At 36.0% G+C, this 24,139-nt stretch overlaps 1 protein-coding gene across 7 annotated transcripts in view; it reads left to right on the forward strand.

Moving 5' to 3' along the window:
• The first annotated feature begins 247 nt into the window (after nt 1-247).
• Eip74EF (Ecdysone-induced protein E74) overlaps nt 248-24,139 on the forward strand; it is an 876,410-nt gene continuing 852,518 nt past the window's right edge. For 4 of the 7 annotated variants that reach the window (XM_081752852.1, XM_081752853.1, XM_081752854.1 and 1 more), the window contains exon 1: nt 251-725. The gene's annotated coding sequence lies outside the window, so the exon portion shown is untranslated. Of the gene's footprint in view, nt 726-24,139 lie in introns of all 7 variants that reach the window. The other 3 variants (XM_081752849.1, XM_081752850.1, XM_081752856.1) reach the window with 2 other exon arrangements.

Genomic DNA, 24,139 nt, shown 5'->3' on the forward strand with positions numbered 1-24,139 from the left:
GGGGGGATGACATCTAACAACTCTTAAATTAAATTAATTTTGAAATTACAATATGATTGATGTTGTCCCGAAATCTTGCTACATATTGTGGATAAATGAGAGAAATACAAGCGAAAGATCATCTTGCTAAAAGCCCGTTTGAAAATCGCTTCGATAGATGCCGCTCGCTTGAAGGGAGAAACGTCACGGTGACGTCACAACACTGGTTGCTACGTTTTCTAACTTCGAATGTCGCCGAACGAAGCGAAGAGAATTTTGTACGGATGATTCTCGCGACGACCGCGCTGATGTGCCGTGCCGAGCGAGCATGCCGTCCTCAAGTTTCAAGTAGTGACTCGGGTGGAAAACGTTCGTTCGTGTTTTGTTTTATTTTTTTTTACTCAAAAAATAATTCATAATTTAGAAGGGAAAGAAAACATAACTAAACTTTTCATTCCCGTGGTGTTAGTGTTATCGCGATAAGTGACAACATTTTTTAAAAAAAGTGATTTTTGTGTGAAAAAAGTGTTGTTTATATGACACTCTTATGGATTATTTTAAGTGTTGAATTGTTTCGTCTTATTTTATTTTTTTATGTAAAAAAAAGTGGAACTAACTTTGTTCCTTCTAAACCTGTCATCAAAATTGTGGCTTATTTGTTTCAATATCAAAAAATACTGGATTATTTTCATTAACACAGCGGCACGGGGAAACTAAACAAGATTCGGCTTGGAAAGTCTCCTTCGGTAAGTAGTGGTCATTGACCCGTCCATATTTCTTTAAAAAATTTTTGGGATCAGAAACACATTATGTACTCATTTTATCAAAATATTAATAGAACATAACTTGACCTAACAATTACATGGAATGTCATTGAGAATATGTAAGGATTACAGGCGGCAAAAATATGTTTAATGTGTGAGGTCTACCGGTTCGTTACCTTCACACTCCGCCATACCCCCTCCCCTCCCTTTCTTCGTTAGATAGTTCGTGTGAAGTGCTTTCTCCTTGTACATGACTTCTTTTTTTTTCTCATATGTGTGTGACTCCAAGCTTGACAAAAAAAAAAAAAAAAAAAAAAACACTTTCGACTTCAAAAGAATTCGAGCATAACCAAAAACTTTGTTTGCAATAACAAAAAACAAATACATAATTTCTTTTGAAACTTGTTTTTTTTATTAATATCTTATTATTTCAGTATTAAATCATCAATTTCTCGATTTATAGGGTTCACGAAAGGTTCTGGAAAAGTATAGCACTGTTTTTTTTTTTTTTTTTTTTTAAATTGGTGATATGCAATCAGGACATCGGATCACATTGCTGTTATTCCGAACTTTCCAGATTTCAGATTTGTTTCTTCTTAATTCAAGTTGCTCTCCAAACTACCTCACAACGCTGGATCAACGGTGAAGATTCTTTCACCACCAGAAATCCAACACGGTGCATGTGCATTAACCTACTGGAAAACAGTAAAATATTACCAAATTTTTAGAACAAATAATAAATAAATAAAATGAGAAGTGGTGGCTCAGTGGCAAAGTGCTCACCTTTGACACGTTGGGGTTCCTGGTTCGATCCCTGTGTGTATGAATTTTCTCGGGGGTCCTCCCGTTTTCTTTCACATTTGTCATTCCACTATTATTATTCATCTCATCATCACCGTCTCCTTTAATCTTGGTCACTGGCGCTAATACAGGAGGGGTTGAGGGAGACATATCCCCTCCAATCTTGTAACTGGGGGGACTGTCTCCCCAATAATCCGATTTGAAATGTGTATTTGAGGAAAAATGTGTTGTCTGACTGCCACAAAGGAAAGTGAGATGAAATTGATGTCCCTTACTGTATAATATACAACAAGTTCATCTCAGAAATCATATTCATCTACCGTAATATAAGTCTCATCTCCCCCTCCCCCAGAATAAGTCTCAAATCTGCCCCCTCGCAATGTTGAAGACAGCTTTGCTCCCCTCATCTTCTACAGCATTGTTTTTCAACTTCATAAATATTTTGAACATCGCTTAAAAAAATATGAGAGCGGTCCTACCCCCCCCCCCCAAATGTTGAAGAAAGATTTTCGCCAATGAACTTGGTGCATAATCGTGGAATGTTACGGCTCCAAAAAAGACTAATTAATTGCTTTAAAGAGGATTTTAAAATAAAATTGTCATTGTTTGTCACTTTAATGCATCGTAAAGAATTCTCTGGTGAACTTTCTCTGTTATTTAAGATCTCAGTATTTTCTTTCTTTTTTTTTTTTAATTAATTGTTCTAAAGTGCTTGTTAATCACAAGCCTTAGCACAAGAAAATCGGCTTGTTTAAAGATTTTTCTTTCTTTCTTTCTTTTTGGCTCGTTTAATCCATTTGCGCTTGTCAGTATCTCTCCATGAACTTATAAGGTCGGTCAACGACCTTGGGTACGAGAATATTGTACCATCACATACATTACTTAACTATATCTATATTAAGTAATATTTTATTGTACATATGTTATAGAATCATTAATATGAGATAAATATATAAAAAAATATTTGTGTAGCTGCCTGCGTTGTTAACTGCTACTGCATCCCTCTACATGCGTGCATGGCCTTAGGTTCAATTCCTGGTGAGGAAGGAGGTCCACAAAAATAAATTTGGTGTTGACCAAATGATGGAATAATACGCAGAAATTTCTGTTTTCAAAATTAACTTATATTTAAGTTAGGTACCATCCCGGCATTCAAGTGAACTGAGGTAACCCATCATCGGTTTCAAACCGGGAAGTTCACGATTTGTGGATCAAGAACTCGAACCACTTGTTTCTGAAACTTCCATTTAACACAATTCAAAACGACTAACTTTCGAAATTTTTGATTACAATAAAATATGTGGTATACACGTGCTTTTGTACAATACAACAAAAATAATACATTAAATTTTTGGAGAAATATGCAGAAAGAAAATGTTCAATTTTTAAAAAAATGCAAGTTAGGACAATTCGCATTTCTCTTGTTTTTTTTTTAAAAAATGATATTATATTACATACATTGGTGTATGAAAATACGGGTACGAAACTTTTGTTTTATGAATTTGGTCAGTTTTCAAGACGAATACTTAAGAAATCTAAGTTTTTTAAAATTAAAATTTTAAGGAGGAAAAATTTTACATAGATATCAATACATCATGTAACCCATGACGAAGAATGTTGTGGTATCTGTTACCAAAGCCCAGTACAAATATGCCCAAAGTAAAGGCCTCATTTACGAGGGAAAGAGGGACTCGTCTCTGTACTCCGAGATTGATATATGTGCCGCGGTGGCTCAGTGGTAGAGCGTTCACCTCTGGTGCTTGGGGTCCTTGGTTCGATCCCAGCTTGCGCCAAGTAAGCTTTGTGGTGAACAAATATCGTGTGCGTGGGTTTTCTCGGGGGTACTCCCGTTTGCTCCCACTTTCTTCATTCCACCAATTCATTCATTTCTCATAATCACCGTCTCCTTTAGCCTAGTCAGCATAACCGTGGGACATAACCTTAAAGATTTCATTTTTCTGAGATTGATATATAAATCAATAGTGCTGTCAGTGGCGTATTAAGGGGGGGAAGGCTTTCGGGCTTAATCTTCCCCCGAAATCTTATTTACTATAGTAAAGTAATGAAATATCTTGTAGAATTTTCACATTTTAAGGCAAAGACCCTCCCCCGAAAGTTAGCAAAGCTCCCCCGAAACAAAATCGTAAATACGCCACTGAGTGCTGTAGAATCCTAATGAAAAGTATGAAACTCTTTATATCACTGAAGAATCTTGTCAGCATCCTCCCAAGCAAAGTTTGAAATAACCCTTTTCAAAAGTGAGCCTTTATAAAAAACATAAATCCCATTTAAAATTTTCCGGAATATTGTCATTAGATGGATAATTTTGATTTTTACATAAATCAAGAATTTTGTGAAATCTGTCTCTAATAATGCATACGACTTTACTACAAGAAAAAAAGTCGAAAGAAGAAGAAAAAAACACTAATTTTTTTTTAATGCGAAAGATTTTCCGGGATAATTTTCGTCACTGTTGGCGTTGATGTCACATCAGAAGCGCACCCAGATATTTTTGGTGGGGTGGGGTTTCAGCTTTGGGGGAGTGGAATCCAATACTACCAGCCACTACGTTTTTGTAGTATTAAACGAATATTATTCTGAACCCGAAAAGATAAGTAAAATAATTCCTTTTGTATTTTCAGAAAAAAAAAAACTCGATTATAGAACTAGATTGTTTTTATAAAAAGAGAAAGAGTACAGATGAAGTGTAAAATCAAATCTTCATACTGGGGGCTATATCAATCTTTGCCCTGTTAAATAAGTATAATTTTATTTATTTATTTTTTTTTTTTAATATTTACAAATGTATGTTGAGTTAGAAAGTTTGGAGGGTCCGGATACGATGGACCCCACGTGGGTACGCCATTGCGTAGCATCACGAAATAAACAGCTACATCAATTAAGAAGTTCCAATTTCTAGTCTAGAAAGCCAGAAATAAGTAATTGGGGTTGTTATCGTAACCAGGGCCGTGCCGTGGAAAATCAGCGCCCGGGGCGAGAGTATACGACGGCGCGCTCCATACATATATTCCAAGTAATTTTTCCTATCTTTTTCCTTTTTTGTCCCGAATTTCCCCCCCCTTACTTCGGCGCCCGGGGCCGTTGCCCCGCTCGCCCCCCGCCCACGGCACGGCCCTGATCTTGGATTGTTAAGCCAGGGGTGAGACTTGATATTTGAGTGCTTTGGTTTTCCCCTGAAAAATTCTTATCACTTAGTCATCATGTTTTGTTTTTAATGAGAAGAGTTCTCGTTCATTCCGCCATTTACCCCAGTATTTTGGGTCACTATACCAGTAGAAGAGGAATGATGACTCAATGGTAGAAAGAGTGCTCACCCTCTCATGCGAGGGGTACCTATTTCGATCCTAGGCCAGACCATGTGTCTATGATTTCCTTCGTGACAAACGTTGAGGCTGTCTCACCTTCAAAGATGTGAAAGCGAAGTCTTGTCTCATTTCATGGACAATTCATTTTGTGGAGAGCAACACCGTGTCGCTAGGTTTTCTCGAGGATCTCCCATTTCCTCCCACACTCTCATTCCACCAATTCTTTCATAATTATTCAGTTTAATGAATCCTTTAGCCTAATGGCACTTTACATTAAAGATTAAACCAGTAGACCAGGGGTAGGGTGGCCAGATGCTTATTCCCTCTCGTTCAAAAGAAACGTATATCGAAAACAAATGAAGAGAAATAGATTGGTTCTATGGTTGGATTGGAGTTTAGCGTTCCTTTTGTTTGGATTGGAGCTTAGCGTTCCTTTAGTTGGATTGGATTGGAGCTTAGCGTTCCTTTTGTTTGGATTAGATTGGAGCTTAGCGTTCCTTTTGTTTGGATTAGATTGGAGCTTAGCGTTCCTTTTGGTTGGATTGGATTGGAGTTTAGTGTTCCTTTTTGTTGGATTGGATTGGAATTTAGCGTTCCTTTTGGTTGGGTTGGAGTTTAGCGTTCTTTTTGGCTGGATTGGATGGAATTTAGTGTTCCTTTTGGTTGGATTAGATTGGAATTTATCGTTCCTTTTGGTTGGATTGGAGTTTAGCGTTCCTTTTGAGCACCTAGGCTACATAAGACGAGGTCCTACAGCTCAGCCTGATATTTGATCCCACATGAATTCTCACCGGGAATCGAACCTGGGTTTTCCTAACCAAAATACCTTGCACTAACCATATAACCAGAGGTACATTTGGCAACAAATTGAGAATCAGGATTAGGAATATATTTAGAAACAGATTGAGAATAAGGATTAGGGATACATTAGGAACAGATTGAGAATCAGGATTAGGGATATATTTAGGAGTAGATTGAGAATCAGGATTACGAATATATTTAGGAACAAATTGAGAATCAGGATTAGGAATATATTTAGGAACAGATTGAGGATCAGGATTAGGAATATATTTAGGAACAGATTGAGGATCAGAATTAGGGATATATTTAGGAATAGATTGAAAATCAGGATTATTAATATATTTAGGAACAAACAGAGAATCAGGATTAGGAATATATTTAAGAACAGATTGAGAATCAGGATTGAGAAAACATTGAGAATTAAATTCAATATAGATTCCTTGATTTATCACTTGGATATAAACCCCTTTTGAGCATCCTGTATGAGGAGGGACTAATTCATTAATTTGGCATTCAGTCCATTAATAAGGTTTTTATTCTATGCTTTGTGTCGTAAAGCTTTTCGGAAAGGAAACTTTGAGCAAACTAAAGAAAGGTGACAAGATTTAGTTTCTGCGGTGATGAACCGTCGATTCTATAAAAGATTTTGAGATATAATGGTATATTTGGGGAAAGAAAGGTAGATTTGGGGTATAATTGTAAATTTGAGGAAAGAAAGGTAATTTTGGGGTATAATGGTAAATTTGGGGAAAGAAAGGTAATTTTTTGGGTATAGTACTAAATTTGGAGAAAGAATGGTACATTTTATGGTATAATGGTAAATTGGGGGAAAGAAAGGTAGATATGGGGGTATAATGGTAAATTTGAGGAAACAAAGGCATATTTGTGGGTATAATGGTAAATTTGGGGAAAGCAAGGTAACATTTGGCGGTATAAAGTCATACAGTCAAATTAGCTTAGGCTCTCGCTGGAAATCGAACCCGGAAATATACACGCACAAAAAAGTCCTTGCCTGAGCCAAGTAGTAACAATAAATTGAAGATATAAATTCATTACTCCTTTGGATTCTTGTGTTCCGCGAATGAGGATTTTCTGTTTAATTCCTGTTGAGTGGGATTATGTTTCGATGCCAGTTCAGTATCGTGAGCCATTGTAAGAAGAGACACATATCAACCAATAAATCTAATTCAGTTGAGCAAAATGACGTACATGTGAGTGAATCTTCATGCGTAGTTTTTGAAAAAGTCTAACAAAATATTTATGGTTAAAAATGTTTCATTCGTGCCCAAGAATAACAGGTTGAATAACAAGCCACACAATAAATATAAACTTGATTTTAAAATATTCTAGTAGTAAGGCTTTCATTAAACCTTTACAAGAGGTTTTCATTAAAACATTAAGACACTACAGATGAGACATGATAACATAAAATTAACTCTTAAACTTTAATTTTAAATATACAATATTTCAATTGATCCTTTCAGACTGGGGTGCATGCCATCCCATTCAAGGATATGGGCGCAACCTCGAAAATTTAAGACTCTTTCCATCCTAAACTTACCATTCTCCCACCAAATGTACCATTATACAACCCAAATATCCCTCAAATTTACCATTATACCCCCATATCTACCTTTCTTTTCCCAAATTTACCATCATATCCCCAAAATATAGCATTATTTCCCCAAATTTACATCACACCCCAAAATATACCATCATTTCCCCAAATTTACCATCACACCCCCAAATATACCATTATTTCCCCAAATTTACCATCACACCCCCAAATATACCATTATTTCCCCAAATTTACCATCACACCCCCAAATATATCATTATTTCCCCAAATTTACCATCACATCCACAAATATACCATTATTTCCCTAAATTTACCATTATACTCCCCAAATGTGTCTATCTTTCCCCAAATTTATCATTATACCCTGAAACTTACCTTTCTTTCCCCAAATTTTTATTATACCCTCAAATGTTCCTTTCTTTCCCCAAATTTATCATTATACCCCCAAATCTACCTTGCTTTCCTCAAATTTACCATTGCATCCCAAAACTACCCTTTTAACCCAAATTTACAATTTTATCTCGAATGTACCTTTCTTAACCCAAATTTAACATTATAGCCAAGTGTATCTTTCTTTCTACAAATTTACCATTAATAAACCCCTAAATGTACCTTCCTTTCCTGTAATTTACTATTATACACGTCAAATGTTCTTTTATTTTCTCAAATTTACCATTATACCTTTAAATCTATCTTTCTCTCCCCAAATTTACCATTATACCCCCAAATCTACCTTTCTTTCCTTAAATTTACCATTATACCCAAAATATACCTTTCCTTATCTATGTATACCATTATACCCCAAATCTGCATTTCCTTCCCAAAATTTACCATTATACCCCTAAATATACCTTTCTTTACCCAAATTTACCATTATACCCACAAACTTCCATTTGTTTCCCCAAATTTACCATTCTCAATTTTGGTTACGTCAGTTTCGATTAAAAAATTATGCCCGCCAAGTATTCTTATGACTGCCACCTGTAGCCTGAAACCTGGCCGTGGGCACCTATGCTTTCAGAGTTGAATTTTTATATATTTCTTATAAAGTAATGGGAAATGATAAACAGATCACACAGAATTCAAATCGGATATTCTTCAGACAGTAGTGTACGCAGGAATTTATTTCGGTGGGATCCAAACTCAATATGAAGGTATTTTATATTAAAGTTCCTAAAATTGCCCCTAAAATTTGGCTAAATTTACACAAAAGTCGAAATTTCGGGGGGGGGGGTACAGACCCCCAGGACCCACCCCCTGCGTACGTCTGTCTCTTCAGAAAAAATAACGATTTTTTGTTTAGTTACATAACCCATGTCTGGAATCGAACCAAAAGCCTTTTAGACTAGAAAGCAGGAAGTGCTTGTGATCGCATTTAAAAAAAAATGTAACGCTTACATACCCCATATTTGGCAAAAGGGTAAAAGCGTATATAATTCCATGCGGTTACCAGGTTCAAATCTCTCTCTCAAATGGTATTTCTTTGAACAAGAAGCGAGAATACATGTTAATATACTTCCTATATTATTTAGCTCTTAATGGAGCGCTTTCACTGGGAAGACAGACGGACTGAGCAGGTCATTGAGCTTTCTCTGTACGAGTCACGTGGTCGACATAAAGGACTGAGGATAACTTTGTTCAGGTCAAGCTTCATTTTTAAGGAATTCTTCTGTCTTTGGAACAGAATCGCTCCCAAAACAAGTCAATATTTTTCAAGAAACTATGTTGCAGCCGATGTAATTCTTAAGATTTTTTTTTAATGTTTATTATTCCTAAAACATTTCTTCTCATATTTGAACCAATGGAGGGAAAGTGCCTTCCTTTAACGTATCCCTTCTCTGAAGGACAACTAGTAATAAAAATCCAGGTATGGGAAAACTCACAAACAACAAATTTGGGTTCTTTAATATATATATATATATATATATATATATATATATATATATATATATATATATATATATATATATATATGTAGAGTAAAACACGGTATTTGTTCATGTAAATTGGTTACATGGATTATATTTAAGTCCACGTATATGTATATATATATAAAAAGAAGAGCCCCCATGTCGAACCTGTTCAGATTGTAAACACAAGACTAAAGCTCCGACCGGACGAGTTCATTGACCGAACTTCGTCTCCTCTCGGGTACTCTCGGCGCACGGAACTTTCTGATAGTGTTGCAATCCAATGATACTTTCCACTACTTTCATTTTTTTTTCTCCGTTCAGAAAAATCATATTACACATTCTTGGGTAATCTTTTCTTTTTCTTTCTTTCTTTCTTTTCTTTTTTTTTAAATTGTCGTCGAATATCGCTATGCTTAACCAAAGCGTCATATTGAATATTCAGGATAAATCTTTTATTTTAAAAATTTCATTTTTTAGAAAAAAAATGAAATAAAATGCAATCTTCGAGTTTTACGTCCCACGGTTAAAGGAGACAGTGATGATGAGAAATCAATGCAATGGTGGATTGAAAAAAATGGGATAAAACAGGAGAATGCCGAGGAAAGGAAACTAACGAACACAGTGTCCACTTCGCGCGAGCTGGGATCGAACTATGGACTCCACACACCACAAGTGAACGCCCTGCCACTGAGCCACTATGCCATCTTGTTTAAACGAATAATAGCTTTTACTTCATTACATTATCGGGCCAGCATACAATAATGGAAAACCCGGCTTCGATTCCCGGTGGGAGTTCATGTGGTTCAGATTCCACGTTAAGGGTCTTCACTACAGCGAAATTAAACTACAGCTAATTTTTGCGTTTTTCTGTAATATCTTCAAAACAAATACAAATATTCGAAAAAACAGAAACGTAGTGAACTAGACAATACGATTTTGCATTTGATATCTTTACCACAATTCAGCTATCTGCTTTTGGTATGCCGCTATTTACAGAATCCGCAAAAAATGCTAAATCCATCTTCAGTCCAAATAATCGAAAGCAGATAGATGAGTTGTGATAACGGTATCACATGCAAAATCATTTTGTCTAGTTCATACGTTTCCACTTTCCGAATATTTTTATTTGTTTTGAAAATATTACAGAAAATCTCTAAAATTAGCGGTAGTTTAATTTCGCTGTAGTGAAGACCCTTAAGCTCTAGGTTCAGGTCTCATATAACCTTGCTGTTGAAAAGGGCGCTGAACTAAAAACCAAATCAAATCAAAATAATGGAAGATCGCAAGATCGAATCTCACGACGGGTAGTTTGATTTTTTTCGGAATTACCCCAGTCGGCAGACGACTATGGGTTATTATTAATATTTTACATTTTTAAAGTTTTAACTAGAAAATAAATTATACAGCCAATATTTAGTAAATAACATTTCATTTCATTGAGTTCAACTGATGAAATTAGGAAAACGTACCTATTGTGTTTAAATGGTACTAAAGACTGTTATCAATGCCTTTCTTAGCATGTTTATAACAGACAAACAGAATTCTAGAGATTAGGGCTATAATAATAATTCATTATTATTGTTTATTGTGATGCTGTAATCAACAATTGACTCATAATCCTTTTATATATACCTAGGTAGTTAGGTTATATTTCGATATTAGAAAAAACCTAACCCTGATGATTAAAGCTATTTTAGTGCTTTTTAGATTTGGAAATGTGAGTGGGGAGAAGAATGGAGAACATTAACTGGGTCAAGGAGAAAACGAATGAGAGGGTGTTATCGTGAGGGATTTGCTAAAGATTATGGTGGCAGGAAATAAAGGGAAGGGGCGAAAAAGGCTACAATTGATGAACGATATTAAAACAGAAAAATTGTGCGTGAAAATCAAGTTACAATTCTCAGTTGGAACAAAGACCTACCAATAATTGCAGAATACCTACGAATGATGCTGACGATTGTTTTTATATGATATTGTAGTAATGCATTTCTATACTGGACTTAACATTAGATTTTAAGCTTTAAGCTGGTATTAGCACAAATCAGTGGGGTAAGTTACACCCCTGCTGGCCGTACACTATGGGGGAGGAGGATTAGGATAAGGGTCCCCGAATATATTCGGTAATTACTGAAGCATGTTTGCAAATGAGGATCTACATTACGCAACACATATTTTCCATATCACACACACACACCCCTCTTTGGAGTATCGTATCTCCAGTGGCGGATCCAGAATATGATAAAGGGAGGAGCTAAACCATAGTTTGCCGCTTTATCTAGTGTAAAGCAGGATTGAAACCCATTTTATGCAGTGTGTGCCTGAGCGTCAAAGGGGGCTATAGTCCCTATAGTTCCCCCTTGGATCCGCCACTGTGTATCTCTAAAGGTAGTGTCCGCATCAGTGAGTCCATGACACATTTCCAACTGGCTGGGGACGTCCAGATAGAAAAAGTTACGCCAGTGACACAAACCCGTTTAGACTACAGGCAGCTACATTATTTTACTTCCATTATCTGTCATTTTACTACGATATTCCGGGTTCAATACCCGGTGGGACCTTATCTGGTTGGGATCCCACTTTGAGCTGTAGGTTACGTGGATTTTGCGCCCCCGTCGTAAATTTTGCCCGAAATGATTTTCTACTTGTGGTCATTCCCCGAAAGCCACGAGCCCGAGTCTAAAGTTGAACTGCATAAATCTATCTGAATCGGAAACAAAAGAAGTGACTGAAATTAGTGATTTTTTTTTGGTCAAATCTCTCTCCTGTTAAGTTGCTCTTTGATTAATTCCATAATCATTAATTACAAATATCTCAATGCATTACTAATAAAGAAAAAAGAATATATCCAATGTAATCACTGGCAATTAATTATTGGAAAACTGTTAAAAAAACGAAGAAAATATTTCATAGAAGGAAAATTTTTAACTTTTAGTTCCCACGTTTATGCACCGAGGCTAAGGGAGACGGTGATGATGAGGAATGAATGAAGGAAGTGGGAGGAAAAGGAAGAACCCTGAGAAAACACACGCACACGGCGTTTGTCCACCACAAAATTCACTTGACGCGAGCTGGGATCGAATCAGGGACCCCATGTACCAGAGGTGAACGCTCTACCACTGAGCCACCGCGGCCTCGTCCATAGAAGGGAATAGGGTATTGAAGTTACCTTTAAATTCCGTTTATTCACTAGCAGAGCTCCCTGTTCTTCGCACGGGAAAAATAAGTTTATGGAAAATATTTGAAAGGTAGGGATGCGCACGAGACAAGATTTGTGGCTGTCTCGTCTCGAAAATGAGCTGTAAAAGTGATGTCTCGACTCGAAAATGTATATTTCTCTATTGGAAGAGCTGTGTCTCGACTCGAATTTTGTCAGGGAAATCCTGTCTCGACTCGTCTCGTGCGCATCCCTATTGAAAGGTATATTTGAACTTCGTCTCCCCTCCTTAGGATACTCATTTGAATTTAACTATAAAACTCAGCTCGATTCTAGTGTTATTTTTGTTCAAATATTCACTTCAAGCTTATGCAGTTGTTATTATTCTTTTTGAAAACAAAAATATAGCTCTTCCCGCTAGTTTAGTAGCTATTGTATGTGCCTTTGATGCACGTGGTCTCGAGTTCAATTCCCGACGAGAGATCAGAAAAAAATAATTTCACAATCATTCACTTTCATTACTTTTCTGTCTCCTTTAGCCTAAAGGGCGTAACTGCGGGTGAAACTAAAGTTTTATTTCATTTCATTTTGTGAAAAATTTAAACACCATTTCGCCCCCCCCCCTTTAGGGTACACATTTCAATGAAAGGGTAATGATAACAACGCAGGAGTTGACCCAAGTGGTAACTATTTTGAAAACGTTAATTTAAACGGCTGAGGTACTCGATTTTTAGCATAAATTTTGATTCCTCCAGTAGGATACGCATTTCAATGAAAATGATATTAAAAACCATGCTTACATAGTTTATTTGATATGGTTCACTTTTTTTTTTTTTTTTTTTCGTGATGAGATAAATAACATGAATGTCGAGTTGAATATGGAGGGAAGAGGCCGCGGTGACTCAATAATAGAACTTTCACCTCTGGTGCGTGGGGTCCCTGGTTCGATCCTAACTCGCGCCAAGTGAGCTTTATTGTGATCAGACACCTATGTGTCGGTTTTCCCGGGGTTCTCCCACTTTTTTCCTTACATCATTTCATTCCTTTCTCATCATCACTCTTTCGTTTACCTTACATGGCATAAACGTGGGACGTAAAACTGAACGATCTCATTTCATTTCATTTCAATATGGAGAGGGGAAATATGGAAATTACTTCCTTTTAGAAATTTTTAGAATTGTTTAGAAATTTTAGAAATTCTTCTTTTTAGAAATTGTCGAAAAACATTTCAACAACGTTTCAACTTATTAAAGGGTTTGGTTTAGCAAAAAGCTCTTTGTAAATATACTCTGCGCGTCCGTCCGTCCGAAAAAGACAAATTCTCAAGAACAATTTGATGCACCAGCATTAATTTTGGCCGAGAAAATGAAATGAAATGAAATTTTTGAGTTTTACGTTCCGCGGTTATGCCGGTTAGGCTAAAGGAGACGGTGATGATGAGTAATGAGTGAAATGGTGGAATGAAGAAAGTGGGAGGAAACGGGATAACCCCGAGAAAACCCACGCACACGGTGTTCGTCCACCACAAAGTTCACTTGGCGGGGGCTGGGATCGAACCCGGGACCCCAAGCACCAGAGGTGAACGCTCTACCACTGAGCCACCGCGGCCCGCTAATTTTGGCCGAGATGTGAAGGGTTAAAAGTTAAAAACCAAGTTGTTTGATCGAAGTCATCTATCTAGTTGAAATCAAGATATGGACAATCAAAAATATATTCCCTACACATTCCTATGGGAGTAAGTGTGTATATCATCCTTGTTTTCATAGACTACCCGCAGTGTTACTGAGGTTAACGGGTTAGTATAATATTCAGGATGCAAAATACTAATCTAAAATGAAATTAGACTTTCTACACAACAATCTAAAGAATTAGATATATGCTATTTTCTAATATTCATCTATTTTAAAGTGTACTTTATTTAATTTGAGATAAAATGCTATATTTAAGTCCAGGTTTGATAAAATTTAGCTTATTTAGAAGTCTGGTTTATCAACAACTAAACTAAACTCGCTATGGTAGGGCTACTTATCTTTAGTAAGGAGTTTATATACAGACCCTCATCTCCCTAACATAAAAGATATGGAGGCACGGGGCTTAGAGATCCAAAACTTACCTGTGGTGCGTGAGGTCCCTGGTTCGATTCTCGCTCAAGTAAGTTTGTGGTGGACAACATCGTGTTCGTGGGTTTTTCTCGAAGTACTCCCGTTTCCTCCCACTTTCTCATTTCTCCAATTCTTCCATCGTTCACTTGCTTTAATCGCCATCTCTTTTAACCCAAAGAGCATAATCATAGGACGTTAAACTGAAAGATTTCGTAACTTAAGAAATTTCAGAGGTACTCAATTTTTGGCATCAATTTTGTACCCCTACCTCTTTACGATACACACAGGAAAAATTTTTAAATAGTCCGCGTGAGATTTTTCCCCCTACAGTTAATTAAAAGTATGTCACGAGAACGGGCATTGATTTATATAGGGAATAAATATATAAACAAATGAACATTCAAATTTACATATAAGATCAGGGGGGTTAACGTGAGGAGGAACGCGGGGGGCGCCGTCCTTCTACTTTCAGAAAATATGTGTGGCGTTCCCCCACTTTCTAAAAAAATTACAATGGGCAAAGATAAGCACGGGAGACGGCGTGACGTCATGCGTTCCCCTACCTTTTCAGATCCACTTTTACCCCTGTATAAGATTAGGAGGACAATCTTGGTAAACAGTAACTGGGAACGCTATTCGTAAGCTGGAATTCCTGGAAAATGAGTGTGTAGAAACTCAGCAGTCATAGTCCTTCACGAGTCATTTGAAAATGGTTTCGTTTCAATTTCTTTCTGTTTATTTATTTATTTATTTATTTATTTTTAACTATAGTCCTAGCGTTTAAAGTTTACAATACTTTTCTTCCTAGATCCTGGAGGGTACTTGTACGACAATGAACATCTATATATTCAAATGTTACGGTTATATGTTTATGGCTAATTCTTTTCGAGAAGGGGATCTCGGAGACTACAAGCTTTAGAAATGTGATGTTCTCGGTGGTCGATTCCAAGTTTTGTGTAGATTTACCAGTTTTCATTTAAATTTACAGAAAACGTGCCGTTAGTTTTTTGTTCAATGTTTTAGAGCCCACGAGATGATGTCATTTTGAGCCCACGAGATTAACATTATCGCTAGGGCTTTGCTAAGGTTGGTATCCTTGTGTTAGACAACCTGTAGAAGAGCTACGTATAGTTGGTTGCGGCACATTGCAGGCGCTTTGCTTTATGAAGTGGAAAGGAGATTAGTGCTCCTTAGAATGATGCGCTGTTTAGACAATGCAGGGTCAGCTAGTTTTCATAAAAATCTTAAACATGTTAGAATTGCCTTTTATATTTGGAATTAAATTATATAAAACTTAATTGCCTCGTTGTGTTGATGAGAAATTGTTAATCTTAAATTAATTCCCATTATATAAGTTATTTTTGGGTACTCGAACCATTTTATTAAATTTTCTTTCAAAAGAGGACAGTAACAACACTTTTGAAACATGCTTGGTCTAGAGCTTCTTCTTGACTCGTCATCATCATCATCATAGTTATTCTGCCGTTATTGGCAGGTCACTTAGCGCAACTAAGAAGCTTCCATGCTCCACCTCTTCCGCTAACCTCTTCGTCTTTACGTTCGATTTTTCTGTTTTAACATTGTCCATTAATTGTAGTCTCCTTCGCCCCCTTTCTCTGTTTCCTGCCACCGCACCTTCTAGCACGCCCTCATGATACAGTTTCTTCTTAGCCAATTTTCCCAACTATTCCTCTTCCTCTTATCAATAACTCCTAAAATTGTTCTTTTCTTCCCCACCATTTCTAAAACTCTCTCATTCGTTTTCCGCTCGACTCAACTAATTATTCATTCTTCTCCATACCGATATTTCGAAACCTTCCAGTCGTTTTTCAGCATTTTTGCGTAATGTCCATGCTTCCGTCAAATACAGTAATAACACGCTACACGAAGCATTTTGTGAGCCTTTTTCTCAACTCTTTATTTGAAGTCCCACAAAATAACATTTTCTTTCTTCCAAAGGCTTCTTACACAATCTTTGTCATTGCTTTTATGCTCCCTCTTCACTGATCGTTAACAATTAGCTTGTGCACGGATGTTCCACAAAATCGGCCCTTAAAAGGAACATTAAGATCCAATGCTACTTTATAGGGCTGTTAATGAATTGTTGTTTTATGAAATATGAAACTGAAATGAAATCTTTCAGTTTAACGTCCCACGATTACCGTTTAGGCTAAAGGGGACAATGATTAAGATAAGTGAATCGTGACGGAAGAATTGGTGGAATGAGAAACTAAGAGGAAACGGGAGTATCCCGAGAAAATCCAGGGACAGAATGTTGTTCACTACAGACTTACTTGTCTGAGATTGAACCAGCGACCACATGCACTAGAGATAAGCGCTTTACCACTTAGCCATTGTACCCCGTACTATTTATGAAATATAAGCAAAATTGTTGGATTTGTTTTGGAGAAATTCACGATTTTCTATTTTCATTTTCTACTAAACTGCTCTGTCTTGGGGGGGGGGGGGGTGTCAGAGAAAATTAAAGAAAAAAAAATAAGAATCTTATTTTTAAAAATCTTAAATTTAGAATTTGGTCTGGATATACTGAACGATATGTTCTCTTGAAATTGTCCATACATCAGACTGGACGAACACATAAACAGGCATCCAAAAATTAGTCTTTTGGCATATGCCGGCTATGTAACGCGTAACTATTGCAATCCATTTTTTTCTTCCTTCTCTTGTATAGTCATTTGCTAGTAAAGATGGTGATATGTTGGTTCAACGCAGTTGGTAACACTGCCCACTGGGAAGTAGAAAGATACGTGAGCGAGTGTGAGAGGGGAGGAGGGGGTGCGTGATAAAGAGGCAGCGATAGAATGGAGTGTAAAGAGTTGTGCGTATGTAATAAGTATACAAGGCAGTCAGTGTGTGTGTTCCTCTTGGGGTCATCTTTCTTCACGCATTCCATAACCACATTCGGCAGCTTCAGATATCTTCGGAGTCTCGGGGCTGTCAAACAGCCAGGCGTTACGCTCGATACTTTCTCTGAAGAACTACGCACTTCACCTTGCGGTGTTCTTTCTGATTACTCAAACGCACACCTTTTATCTTCATTATTACTACCCAACAGTTTCGCACCCACAGAAGGGTTTAAAGAGCCAGGGGTCCTTGCGTTGTCTTGAATTTCCTTATTTATTTATTTATTTATTTACCTACAGAATGCTGTTATTTTCGCACGGGGAAAATACGTTTTATTTTGGACATAAAGATCATCAATCAAGAAACCCCAAGAATTATGAATTTAACACTAGTACTGGTCATTGTGAATTATTTTTACATGTCATCATTCTCTTTTAGGAGTACTAAGGGGGATCAATTTGGATTATAAACGGTATGAAAGTGTCACCATTCGTCTGAGCGATCCTGAAAACTTTAGATTGGACACTAATATTGGTCATTTTCGATCATTTTTACATGTCTCCCTCCTTCCCTTTCCCCCAAGTTGCGGGGCTGAATTTGGACTCAAACGGCACTGGAAGTGTCACTGTTTATCTCAGTGACCCCGAAAACTATAGATTCGACACTAATATTGGTCACTTCCGATTATATATATATATATATATATATATATATATATATATATATATATATATATATATATATATATATATATATATATATATATATATATATATATATATATATATATATATATCCCCCTCCTCTAAGTTGCACCATCAAAGTAAAATGATGGGTAAAAACCATCCCGGGCCCGAACCTCATTTATGTTGAAAGTTTGACCGAGATGATCGGCTGCTTCAAGAGTTATTGAGTCCCTTTCATTTTTATTTACATAGATTTATTTGTAAATTCAAGTTCAACTTTATAGTAGAAAGGATCACAGCTTCAAGTTGGCTGACTGTTATTATTTTGTGGATATAAAGGAGGAGACATTTAAGAAATCTTTACTTAACATTTCATGGTTAAACCCTTTAGGCTAACGGAGACCGATAACATTGAAACTAAACGATTGTTGATGGAATGATAATGTTGGAGGAAACGGAGAACCACAAGAAAATCCACGAACACAATGCCCACTCAGATGATTTTGGGAACGAACCAGGAATCTCTCGCAGCAGAGGTGAACGCTCTACCAAGTGAAGTGCAGTGTAATTTGCCGTATCCCGAAATTGCACAGGGTACATTTCATGCGTAGATAATCAATATTTCTTTTTTTTTCTTTTTCTTTTTTTTTTTCTTTTTTTTTTTTTTTTACATACTTGCGAATCATGTCGTTCGAAAGCCTGATTCATTCTAAAAAACAATAAGATACCATTAAGAGGCCTCATCCCGGCGAAAATAAAATTCCGCTAATTTTACAGTAATTATGTGATATCTTGAAATAAAATAAAATATAATCGAAATGTGGAACAAGAGCGCCCTAAACAATATCATTTTACATGAGATACCGTTATTACGACTGACTTATCTGCTTTCGATTTCTAGCCATTTTGAAAATCGGCATTTATTTTCGCGTTTCTAAACGGCTGAAAACGGAAAGCCACAGGGCGACTTGTGACAATGGTACCTCACGCAAAATAATATTGTCTAGGGCGCTCTTGTTCCATATTTCAATTATCTTTTATCTATTTGAAGATATCACATAATTACTATAAAATTAGCGGTATTTTAATTTCGCCGGGATGAGGCCTCAAGTGATCCTGGTACAAACAACATCTTGCTTAGCGGAAGTCTTCAATTTCCTTAAAGCTTCATTACTTTTAAAATTGTTTAATTTCTCCATGTAGTTATTCAGTGGCGTAACTAAAGGTTTGGGGGCCTCCCCGCAGACAGCGTGGAGTGGGGCTCCTTCTCTAGTCCAACTTCACGATTTGGGGGCCCTTGATGGGTTGAGACCCCCGCAATACGGGGTCTGTGGGGACCTTATTTACACTCTTGTAGTTATTTGATGTTCTGAATATGCTACTTAGTTCAATAATTTGCCATTGCCAAAGAATATACTGTATATTCAATTCAAATAAATTATTAACCCATAGGATAAGATGAAGAACTGGACAAGGATGGAAACACCTAATAGAGCATTTGATTAGTCTACTGAAACGTTCGTAACACTTACCAGAAAATTACATAGGTAATATTTTAAAGAGGGTTTACCAGAACTCCCCTGTATATTTACTCTGTTTATCCGGGAAACATAAAATCTCAAAACCGTCATCAGTGTTGCTCAGGATGTAAAGCATTAAAAGTTAGGAACCGTGTTCGTGGGTGGAAGTTATATTCAAACCGGAAGTAGTAGAAATTAACCATTTCCGGTTTTAACGTTGATTACTATAGAGTTAAAACGGTAGTAGATAGCGAGAAGCTGTTTACTGCTTCCAATTGAGCATCTCAAAGATACCTATCTTCTAAATTCTTAACTTTCTACTAAAACCGGAAGTGATAAAAATCCACTATAACTTCCGGTTTCAATATTGATCTCAACGATAAGAGATAGCTAGAAACTTTTTTTTTTTTTTTTTGTAAGGAATCAATTTAGCGTTCTAAGACTAGAAACTATATTCTCTCTTAGTTCTCCAATCAAACCGGAAGTGGCAGAAATCAAACATTTACTAGGGATAGCCACAGTCTTTTCGAAAATGGAAAAATATTTCGAAAAACGAAAAATTTTCGAAAAATGTAAACCTTTTTCAAAAAACAAAAAGAGGAAAATTTTTCGAAAAAAAAACGAAAAATCGAAAAATGAAATTTCCGAAAATCGAAAATTAGATTTTTTTGAAACAGGCCATCTCTAACACTTATAGCCTTAACGTTTATCTCTATAGAGTAAAAACTGTAATATTTTTAGGGAGAAGCGGTTTCCAGCGATCAATTAAGCATCCTAACAATATATTCTGTCTGCATTGTAATTTTTCTACTAAACCGGAATTGCTAGAAATATGACCAATTCCGGTTTCAATATTAATTGAGAAAATATCACACCGTGGGAACCAAACTTCTTCACGTAGTGTACACGTGACACTGGTACCTGTTTTATTTCTACAAAATTTTGAAAAAAAATGCAAATAAGTGAGGGGATAGAACTTCTGAGCGCTCTTAACTTGAATATAAGTTTCCTCCCAAAGAAAATATAGCTAGTCACCAAAATTCTTCCAAGATTCTCTCAACGAGTCGCGACTCATAGTTTGAGAATCTCTAATTAGAACACACAGACTCGGTTAAGTTAAGAAAATTGTCGAAATGAAGACTCTGCTGAGATTTTATATTCTGCAGCGAAAGTTTCTAATTTTGGGAATGAAATGTTTTTTTTTTAATTTTCTATTTGCTTAATTTACCTTGACCTATTCATGCTTAGGATTTAGGTCAAAGAGATATTTCCAGCGTACGTCATTCTACGGTGCACTTTCCAAAATTACACTCAAGATTCGATGATTTGTTTGTATCAGGGACACTCATAGGGTGGACTCTAGATGGGACATGGAACAGCATTGCTTAAAGTATGATTCCATTAGAAAAACTAATAAAAAGATTTGCTCACTCATGTTATATAGAGCTCAAATTTACTTGTCACTTGTAAATTTAGAAACTTTGAAAAGGAAACTTCAAATTCATACATATTTACTAATTTATTCAAGTAATTAATTAATGTAAATTTATTTTTAAATTTCTTCAAAACTAATAAATCCTTTGTAACTTAAAATTTTCGTAGACAACCTAACAAAACGGTTACATATGTATGGTTATATTCTTTCAAATATTGAAAATGGTGAATAGTTCCAATAAATTATCCGATTCATGAATAATCACTGAAATAATTAGTTCAAACAACAGATAATTGTTTGAAAAAATATTTTTAAAAACAATTTACTGGATTGATGAATACTTCTTCAAATAAAACATTAAAAAATATTAAAATAATCAAATATTCAAATTAATTTGTCAACTAGCAAATAGTTGTAGGAGTAGATTGCTTATGGTGGGTACTTGTTCAACAATTCTTTCAAATAATTCAAGTTTTAAAAAATCATCATCATCATCATAGGTATTCTGCCATTATTGGGAGGTCTCTTGCTGCAACTGTAAAGCTTATATGCTCCACGGTCTTCCGCTAATCTCTTCGTCTTCATGTATGATTTTTTTTTATATTGTCCATCAATTATAGTCTTCTTCTCCCCCTTCATCTTTTTCCATCTTCGATGTCCCATCCAGTTTCTCTTTCTTTTCTTAATAATATCTAAAATTGTTCTTTCCTAACGCCCTCCCATTCGTTTTCGGCTCGACCCAGCTAACTCTTCCCATTCTTCTCCACACCCACATTTCGAAAGTTTTCCAGTCGTTTATAATCATTTTTGCGTAATGTCCATGTTTCTGCCTTATACAGTACAACACCCAACACTAAAATAGATCCATTAATATATTCTAGTAATAAATATAATCGTTGAATAGTTAGTTTGAAAAATAATTAATTTTTTTAGGTAATTAATCACACAATTAATTCGACTGACGAATAGTTGTTCAAATAAATTATTAAAATAAGAAAAGTGTTCATACAATTTATTTGTCTTAGGAATAGTTGTTTAAACACTTAATTCGACCAAGGAACTGTCCAAATAAATTACCCGAAAAATGGATAGATGTTCAAATAGTTTATTTTACTAACGAAGATTTCAAACAATTTATTCAACTAATGAATGTCTATTCATGTAAATTACTGAAATAATGGATACTTGTTCGAACAATTTATTTGGCTAACGAATAGTTGTTCAAACAATTCTTTCAAGGAATTCAAGTAATTAGTTCCAATAAATTATTTAGTTAATGAGTAATTACCCAAACAATTAGTTAGAATAACAAATATTTTTTTCGAATTTATTATACTTATTTAACTATCAAATAGCTGTTCAAATAATTTGCTTGGCTAATTAATAGTTCTTGAAATAACGAGTCGCTGTTCAAATTACTATTTGACTAATTAATTTGTTTTCTATTTTTTCTCCAATAATAAATCATTATTCAAGCATCTAATTTGACTATTAACTATTAATTGTTCAATACTTTTATTAAATAATAATTAACTGTTAAAATGTTCATCCGAATATTTATTCTTTATAATTAATTCTAATATTTTAGCCAGATTAGTGTGTTCCAAGAATGTTACAATAATCGAAAGTAATATTACAAATCACGCATGTTGCATATATAAGGATTACACAATCAGTGTGTCATAGGAAGAGATGCAGACAATTGCATTTTAGAATTGCATACAGAATAGATATGTGCTTTCTCTGTCTCTCATGCACATGTTACACAAATCTTTCTCCTTTCTCTCGCATAGTGCCTGAGCGATGTTCCAACACACACACACACACACAGAACAGACAGGGTCAATGCCTTATGCAGGCAGCGAACCAGTCAAGAAGTGTAAGTTATTCCCTGTGCACGGCCCAGCACACTCACAACTCGAAAAGAGAAAGCTCTTTCTTACCAGTAGAGGGGGATTTATTATACAAAAAAAAAGGTAGGGGAGGCGAGGAAATTTTCAATTTGAAGCAGTAGGTAAGGAGGAGGAGAAGAGAAAGATTTGTTTCCTTCAAAAGCAGGGGGTGGGGGGTAGTTAAAAGGGAAGTGTTTGATGTCTAATAAACAGAATAGGAGAGATGATATATCCAGGCCAGTTGTTTTCCCATAATTCCATTTTGTTGTTGTTGTTGTTTTTCAATTGTTTGCCTTGTTACCCTTTCTTCCTACACCTGCAACCATCAATAATACATTTTGGAAGGAATGAAAGATCGAAGACAAAAGGATATTCGGGATAAGGCAAAAGAGTTTGTCATATGAAAAGAGATGAAATCGAGTGAAGTCACATTTTTTTTCTTTGGTCATCCCTGTGCCAGGCACGTCAGTCGGAGGACGTAGAGAGGGGGCCGATAAGAACTTCACTACCTCATCATATTATTTGTTATATATGTAATATAGGGCGGATTCACAATTATTGGAAGATTCTTAACCTGAACTTCGCGCAGATTGAGCAATCTAAATCGCAGTTAGAACCAAACGTGTCGTTTGGGTTGCCTAACTTAAGGGGTTTCTGAGATTATAACTTTTGAATCCCCTTGACGATACGCATTTCGAAAATTCTAAGTAGCCTATGGTCTGATCCTACAGTTGCCTAGAAATAGGCCAAGTCTAGGCTGTGGATTTGTATAAAGAATAAACAAATACTTTCCTTTATATATAAGATTAGCTTTGATTAACTAGGGGCTCCTCCCCAGCACCCCGCGTTTGCTCCGCCTACGGTCACGCATCTCTTATATATCAGCCTTTGCATTAACAGTGGATTTTGTCCATTTACTCTTCATATTTCCTGAAATTGTCCAGCTGGGGGCTTCGCCCCCCAAACCCCCGCCTTTGCTCGGCCTACGACCTCGCACCTCTTGGACCCACGATTCTACCGAATTTCAAGTTTCTTTTCGTATTTCAACTATTTAAAAGATAAGATTTTGTATCCCAAGAAAACGCCCATTTAAATAACATGAGAATTTCTTCATCTCTCTTTAGACTCTTTAAAAATTAAAAATATTAAATTTTGCCAATTTTTCTGTCGATTAGTTCCGGAGGGCTACAATCATGCAAAATTTCAGGATTCTAATCCTGCCGGAAGCGCCTAAACATTTTGGAGTGTAGAAAATGTCCCATATAAATAACATACGAAAGATTTTTCAGTTCCCCATAAAACCACTCTAAAGTGGGAAATTT

The sequence above is a fragment of the Thermobia domestica genome, chromosome 3 (genome assembly GCF_964235325.1).
Source record: "Thermobia domestica chromosome 3, izTheDome1.hap1.1, whole genome shotgun sequence".
Classification (NCBI taxonomy): Eukaryota; Metazoa; Arthropoda; class Insecta; order Zygentoma; family Lepismatidae; genus Thermobia; species Thermobia domestica.